The 6,000-nt window shown below is 32.0% G+C and overlaps 1 protein-coding gene and 1 long non-coding RNA gene across 4 annotated transcripts in view; both read left to right on the top strand.

Moving 5' to 3' along the window:
- LOC136038601 (transaldolase-like) overlaps positions 1-6,000 on the top strand; it is a 114,380-nt gene that overhangs the window by 64,707 nt on the left and 43,673 nt on the right. The window lies entirely within an intron of this gene.
- On the top strand, positions 638-2,433 carry LOC136038600 (uncharacterized). The gene is made up of 2 exons (XR_010620256.1): positions 638-926; positions 1,822-2,433. It is a non-coding gene; the product is annotated as an uncharacterized LOC136038600 (long non-coding RNA).

Genomic DNA, 6,000 nt, shown 5'->3' with positions numbered 1-6,000 from the left:
CTAAAAAACTAAAAAAACTAAAAAAACTAAAAAAAGGTAAAAAACTAAAAAAAATAAAAAATAAAAAAAAACTAAAAAAAAGGAAAAAACTGAAAAATAAGCTAAAATAAAGGTAAAAACCAATAAAAAACTAAAAAGAAAAAAAGGGAAAAACTAAAAAAAATTTTCATCTAAAAAACTAAAAAAAACTAAAAAAGGTAAAAACTAAAAGAACTAAATCTATATATATAAAAATAAGTTGTCTGTCTGTCTGTGGATGGATCAGGTGACGTCACCTGAAAAAACTGGATCAGGTGACGTCAAAACTGAAAAAACTAAAAAAAGGCAAAAACTACAAAAAAAACTAAAAACTAATAAAAAAAATAAAAAAGCTAAAAAACTAAAAAAACTAAAAAAAGGCAAAAAACTACAAAAAAAAACTAAAAACTAATAAAAAAGCTAAAAAACTAAAAAAACTAAAAAAAGGCAAAAACTACAAAAAAAACTAAAAACTAATAAAAAAAATAAAAAAGCTAAAAAACTAAAAAAGCTAAAAAAACTAAAAAAAGGTAAAAAACTAAAAAAACTAAAAACTAAAAAAAACTAAAAAAAAAAGGAAAAAAACTGAAAAATAAGCTAAATTAAAGGTAAAAAACCAATAAAAAACTAAAAAAAAAACTGAAAAAAACTAAAAAAAGGCAAAAACTACAAAAAAAAAACTAAAAACTAATAAAAAAAGTAAAAAAGCTAAAAAACTAAAAAAACTAAAAAAACTAAAAAAAGGTAAAAAACTAAAAAAAATAAAAAATAAAAAAAAACTAAAAAAAAAGGAAAAAACTGAAAAATAAGCTAAAATAAAGGTAAAAACCAATAAAAAACTAAAAAGAAAAAAAGGAAAAAACTAAAAAAAATTTTCATCTAAAAAAACTAAAAAAAAACTAAAAAAGGTAAAAACTAAAAGAACTAAAAAAAGAAAAAAAATAAAATGACGAAACTCAAAGAGAAAGCGACCAGGACAAAAGGAATGTTCGATTAGCAATCAACAAAGCACCGGGACACAGGGAGTATAAATGACGACCAGGACATAAGTAAAAAAAAAAAACTATCTATATATATAAAAATAAGTTGTCTGTGGATCTGTGGATCGTGGATCAGGTGACGTCACCTGAAAAAACTGGATCAGGTGACGTCAAAACTGAAAAAACTAAAAAAAGGCAAAAACTACAAAAAAAAACTAAAAACTAATAAAAAAGAAAAAAGCTAAAAAACTAAAAAAACTAAAAAAAAGGCAAAAAACTACAAAAAAAAACTAAAAACTAATAAAAAAGCTAAAAAACTAAAAAAACTAAAAAAAAGGCAAAAACTACAAAAAAAACTAAAAACTAATAAAAAAAATAAAAAGCTAAAAAACTAAAAAAACTAAAAAAAGGTAAAAAACTAAAAAAAATAAAAACTAAAAAAACTAAAAAAAGGTAAAAAACTAAAAAAAATAAAAACTAAAAAAAAAATAAAAAAAGGAAAAAAAACTGAAAAATAAGCTAAAATAAAGGTAAAAACCAATAAAAAACTAAAAAAAAAACTAAAAAAACTAAAAAAAGGCAAAAACTACAAAAAAACTAAAAACTAATAAAAAAAGTAAAAAAGCTAAAAAACTAAAAAAACTAAAAAAACTAAAAAAAGGTAAAAAAACTAAAAAAAATAAAAAATAAAAAAAAACTAAAAAAAAAAGGAAAAAACTGAAAAATAAGCTAACATAAAGGTAAAAACCAATAAAAAACTAAAAGAAAAAAGGAAAAAACTAAAAAAAATTTTCATCTAAAAAACTAAAAAAAACTAAAAAAGGTAAAAACTAAAAGAACTAAAAAAGAAAAAAATAAATGACGACACTCAAAGAGAAAGCGACCAGGACAAAAGGAATGTTCGATTAGCAATCAACAAAGCACCGGGACACAGGGAGTATAAATGACGACCAGGACATAAGTAAAAAAAAAAATTAACAAAACTAAAAAGAAGGTAAAAAAACTAAAAAATCTAAAAATCTAAATAAACTAAAAAAGAAAAAAAAAGGAAAAAAATAAAGGAGAAAAACAAAACTAAAAAACGAATGTATATACAGACCGGTACACCGGGATACAAATGACGACCGGGACACAGGGAATATAAATGACGACCGGGACACAGGGACACAACTACAACGGGGACACCGGGGGAAACAGGGGGATATAAATGACGACCGGGACAAAAAAACTAAAAAGAAAAAAAAACTAAAAACTAATAAAAAAACTAAAAAATCTAAATAAGCTAAAAAAGACAAAAAAAGGAAAAAAATAAAGGAGAAAAACAAAACTAAAAAACGAATGTATATACAGACCGGGACACCGGGATACAAATGACGACCGGGACACAGGGAATATAAATGACGACCGGGACACAGGGACACAACTACAACGGGGACACCGGGGGAAACAGGGGGATGTAAATGACGACCGGGACACCGGGACAGGGAATGGTCGATTAGCAATCACCATCAACAAAGCTCAAGGGCAATCATTAGAATCATGAGGTATAGATCTGAATACAGATTGTTTTCCCATGGACCATTATATGTTGCATGTTCAAGAGTCGGTAAACCTGACAATCTATTTATATGCAAAGACAATGGGACAGCAAAGAATGTTGTATATTCGCAAGTTTTACGTAGTTAAAACCATATATATATATATATATATATATATATATATATATAATATATATATATTCACAGGTGGGACATAGGGACACAACTACAATGGCGCGTAACTATTATGGCGCGTAACGACTTACGCGCGCGGGGGGGCTTGGGGGGGCGCGAAGCGCCCCCACCAACTAGGTGTTGGGGTGGCGCGAAGCGCCACCCCAACAGCTAGTATATATATATAAGCCAATAAATATATGCGTTGTCTAAATTCTATATGACGTTTCAAGCCAATTTTTATATAACTAATAATCTAGATTGTTTCCATCTGCACTAGCCATGGAGCTTGTCGGACGACCGGCATAAAAAAGAAAAAAACATAATGAATAAACACTTTTCGGAGTACTGAGCAGAGAGAAAGATCTACAAGAGGTTAATAAAAAAGAGAAAAAAGCAAGTAGAAGAGATTAGGGTCACAAAGATCAGCGAGGAATACTTGCAAAAGATTCAAAACAGTTTTGGAGTGAATTAAGGCGGGAATTCAAGGCTAATGACAAACACATACCTCAAGCTGAGTCGTGGACAACATACCTGGAGTAGGACACTAGCAAAAGGGAGCAATATGGAGACGGTATAGGGAGTTTAGCAGAGGAGCTACGGGACCAGAACGGTTTCCCCTTAAGACAAGAGGATTATAGTCTCTTAGAACCGATCAAGGTAGAGGAAGTATGGGCAAGCCTAAAAGAAATGAAGGGATCTTCGGTGCCGGGGTGGATGGAATACCAACAAAAATTTGGAAAATAGGGAAAACAGTTCTAGTACCAGTTTTAGCAGCAGTTTTCAGTTTTGTGACTGAAAAAAGGAAATGGCCTGATCAGTGGAATTTGTCAGTAGGAATACCAATTTTTAAAGCGGTAATAGGCAGGATCATAGTGATTTTAGAATAATTAGTTTAGGAAATGTGATGAGTAAGGTTTTTTGCAAGGTTATAGAATCAAGATTAGGGAAGTGGTTGGATGAAAAGGAACTGTTATCCCCTTTCCAGGTAGGGCTTAGAAAAAACCATAGTGCAATAGATCATATTTTTACTTTGAGAATTTTGGTAGAGAAGTATAGGAAAGGAAAAGGGGGAAGGTTATTTGCAGCTTTTTTAGACCTAAAAGGAGCATATGATAATGTGGATAGGCACCTGTTGATGTTAAACCTGTTATCTTTAGGATTGCCTCACTATTTTGTATTGTTGCTGTCGGAAATATATAAGTACGTGAAGTTAGTAGTGAGAGTGGCGGGTAAGTGCTCAACTCCAGTGCTATCCTTATTGGGACTAAAGCAGGGATGTGTGCTGTCACCGAAATTGTTTAGCCTTTATTTAAATGATGCCAATGAATTTTTCGTTAAGAGCAATGCACCAATGATATCGATAGATTTGCTTAAACTGTGCTTGCTACTATTTGCTGACGACATCGTATTACTGGCTGAGTCAAAGGAGAAACTGCAACAATTATTAGAGATTACGGATTTTTATTTGGAAGAGGAGAAGTTAATCCTGAACACATCGAAGACAGTGGTGATGGTATTTGGTCGTAAAGCCATGGGAAGTGAAGATGTAAATTTTTCCTTTAAAGGTGAAACTATACCAGTAAAAAATGAATTTGTTTATCTTGGGGTAAAGTTTACTAGTAATGGGAAATTCAGCGGGCATCTGGATCTAGCGAGTGCAAGGGGGAGGTATAATAGCGGTGAAATGGCGAGGAGTAGTCTTAGACTAAATAGAGATATTAGAGTACATAAGAGGATTTGGACAAGCAAGATAGTACCGGCGATGCATTATGGAGCAGAGGTCTGGGGCTATCGGAAAGGTCCGAAACTTCAGGTGGTTATGATGAGACATTATAAGAGGATTTTAGGACTAGGGGATTCGTTTAGTAATTTGGTAATCCAGGGAGATTTAGGGCTAGCATCTCTGTGATCTATGAGGCTAGTGACCATGGTGAGATATTGGGTTAGGATACTGGGTATGCAGAGATATACGGTAGCAAAGGCAGCATACTTAGAGGCGTTGAGACAGAAAAGTAAAGCATGGTGGCCGGGGGAGATTAAGGATATCTTAGATAAGTGTGCATTAGGGCAATGATGGAATGAAGGAAAGGGGACTATGGGTATGGAGGAAATAGTAATAAGGGAGGTACAAGAGAGGTTGAAGAAACAAGAAATGCAGATATGGTGGGCAAGTCTGGATCGTTCAGGGTCGTTAAAATTGTATAGACAGATAAAGGGTAGTTTGGGGGAGGAGGTATTTTGGAAGGTTGGGTAAAGTAGAGAGGATTTGAAGGCTTATTTGGATTGGAGGGGAAATGGATTTTTGATTGGTGAAAAAAGAAAGTATCAAGGGAGGAAAGGGGAGAAAGTAGAATATATTGCTTTTCCTATGTGTGGACCTCAACATGAAAGTTTAATACATTTTTTTTGTGAATGTGTTGAATTGAATGAATGGAGGCGAGAGATGTATGGTAAAGAAAAATCGAATGAGGTATGGATGGTAGATAGAATGAAAGAGACAGATTTCCTGAGTATTAAAAGGATAGCAAGGTTTGTCAGGATTGCACCGGCACATCGTGAGCGTTTTCTTTAAATAGTATTAATTTATTTTAGTTATTGTTGTTTGTTTTTGTTATATAAATTTCCTATGACCCACAGGCTTTTTCTGGAAGAAATTACTATCATTATTATACTCTTTTGTGTGGACAGGAAAAATAAATTATACTACACCCCCTCCCAGAAACGCTAAAAAAAAAAACTTTCCTGGGAGTTTTGATTTATTTCCCCACCTTGAGACGGAAATCAACTGGACTCTTAACTGTAAAATTACTCCGGAAAATCGCCTTCAGTCACCTGATGTATAACCTAACGTGATTGGCTAGGTGTTACGAACACTTACCAGTTAAATAAAGCAAAATATGTAAAATCAAGTGTGCATGTTTATGCTATGTGTTTCACGCTACTCCCTGTAGATACAATCTAGTAAAAAGCAACTCTGAGGGCAAAATGAGAATAGTGTTTTAGTCTTTATTTTATTATAATGAAAGTAATGATTTATTATTTTATTAATTCATTCATTATTTTAGTAAGTTAAATGTTTTATAGCTCAAAGCAGATCGTGCTACATGACCCAAATAATTTTTGTGTCCAGTAAAACCTAAATCCTTTAGGACAGTAAACTTTGAAAAAAAAACATATCTTTTACACGATTTTCTTGTGCTATATGCTGTTGCAGGGCTGTACCTTTCATGCAAATCTAACCCTATATGTTTCAATAATCGATAGAGATTTAAGAAAAATTAGTATTT

Source organism: Artemia franciscana, chromosome 18 (genome assembly GCF_032884065.1).
Source record: "Artemia franciscana chromosome 18, ASM3288406v1, whole genome shotgun sequence".
Taxonomy (NCBI): Eukaryota; Metazoa; Arthropoda; class Branchiopoda; order Anostraca; family Artemiidae; genus Artemia; species Artemia franciscana.
The sequence above is the reverse complement of the archived record's forward strand: the minus strand, read 5'-3'. Positions and strand labels throughout refer to the sequence as shown.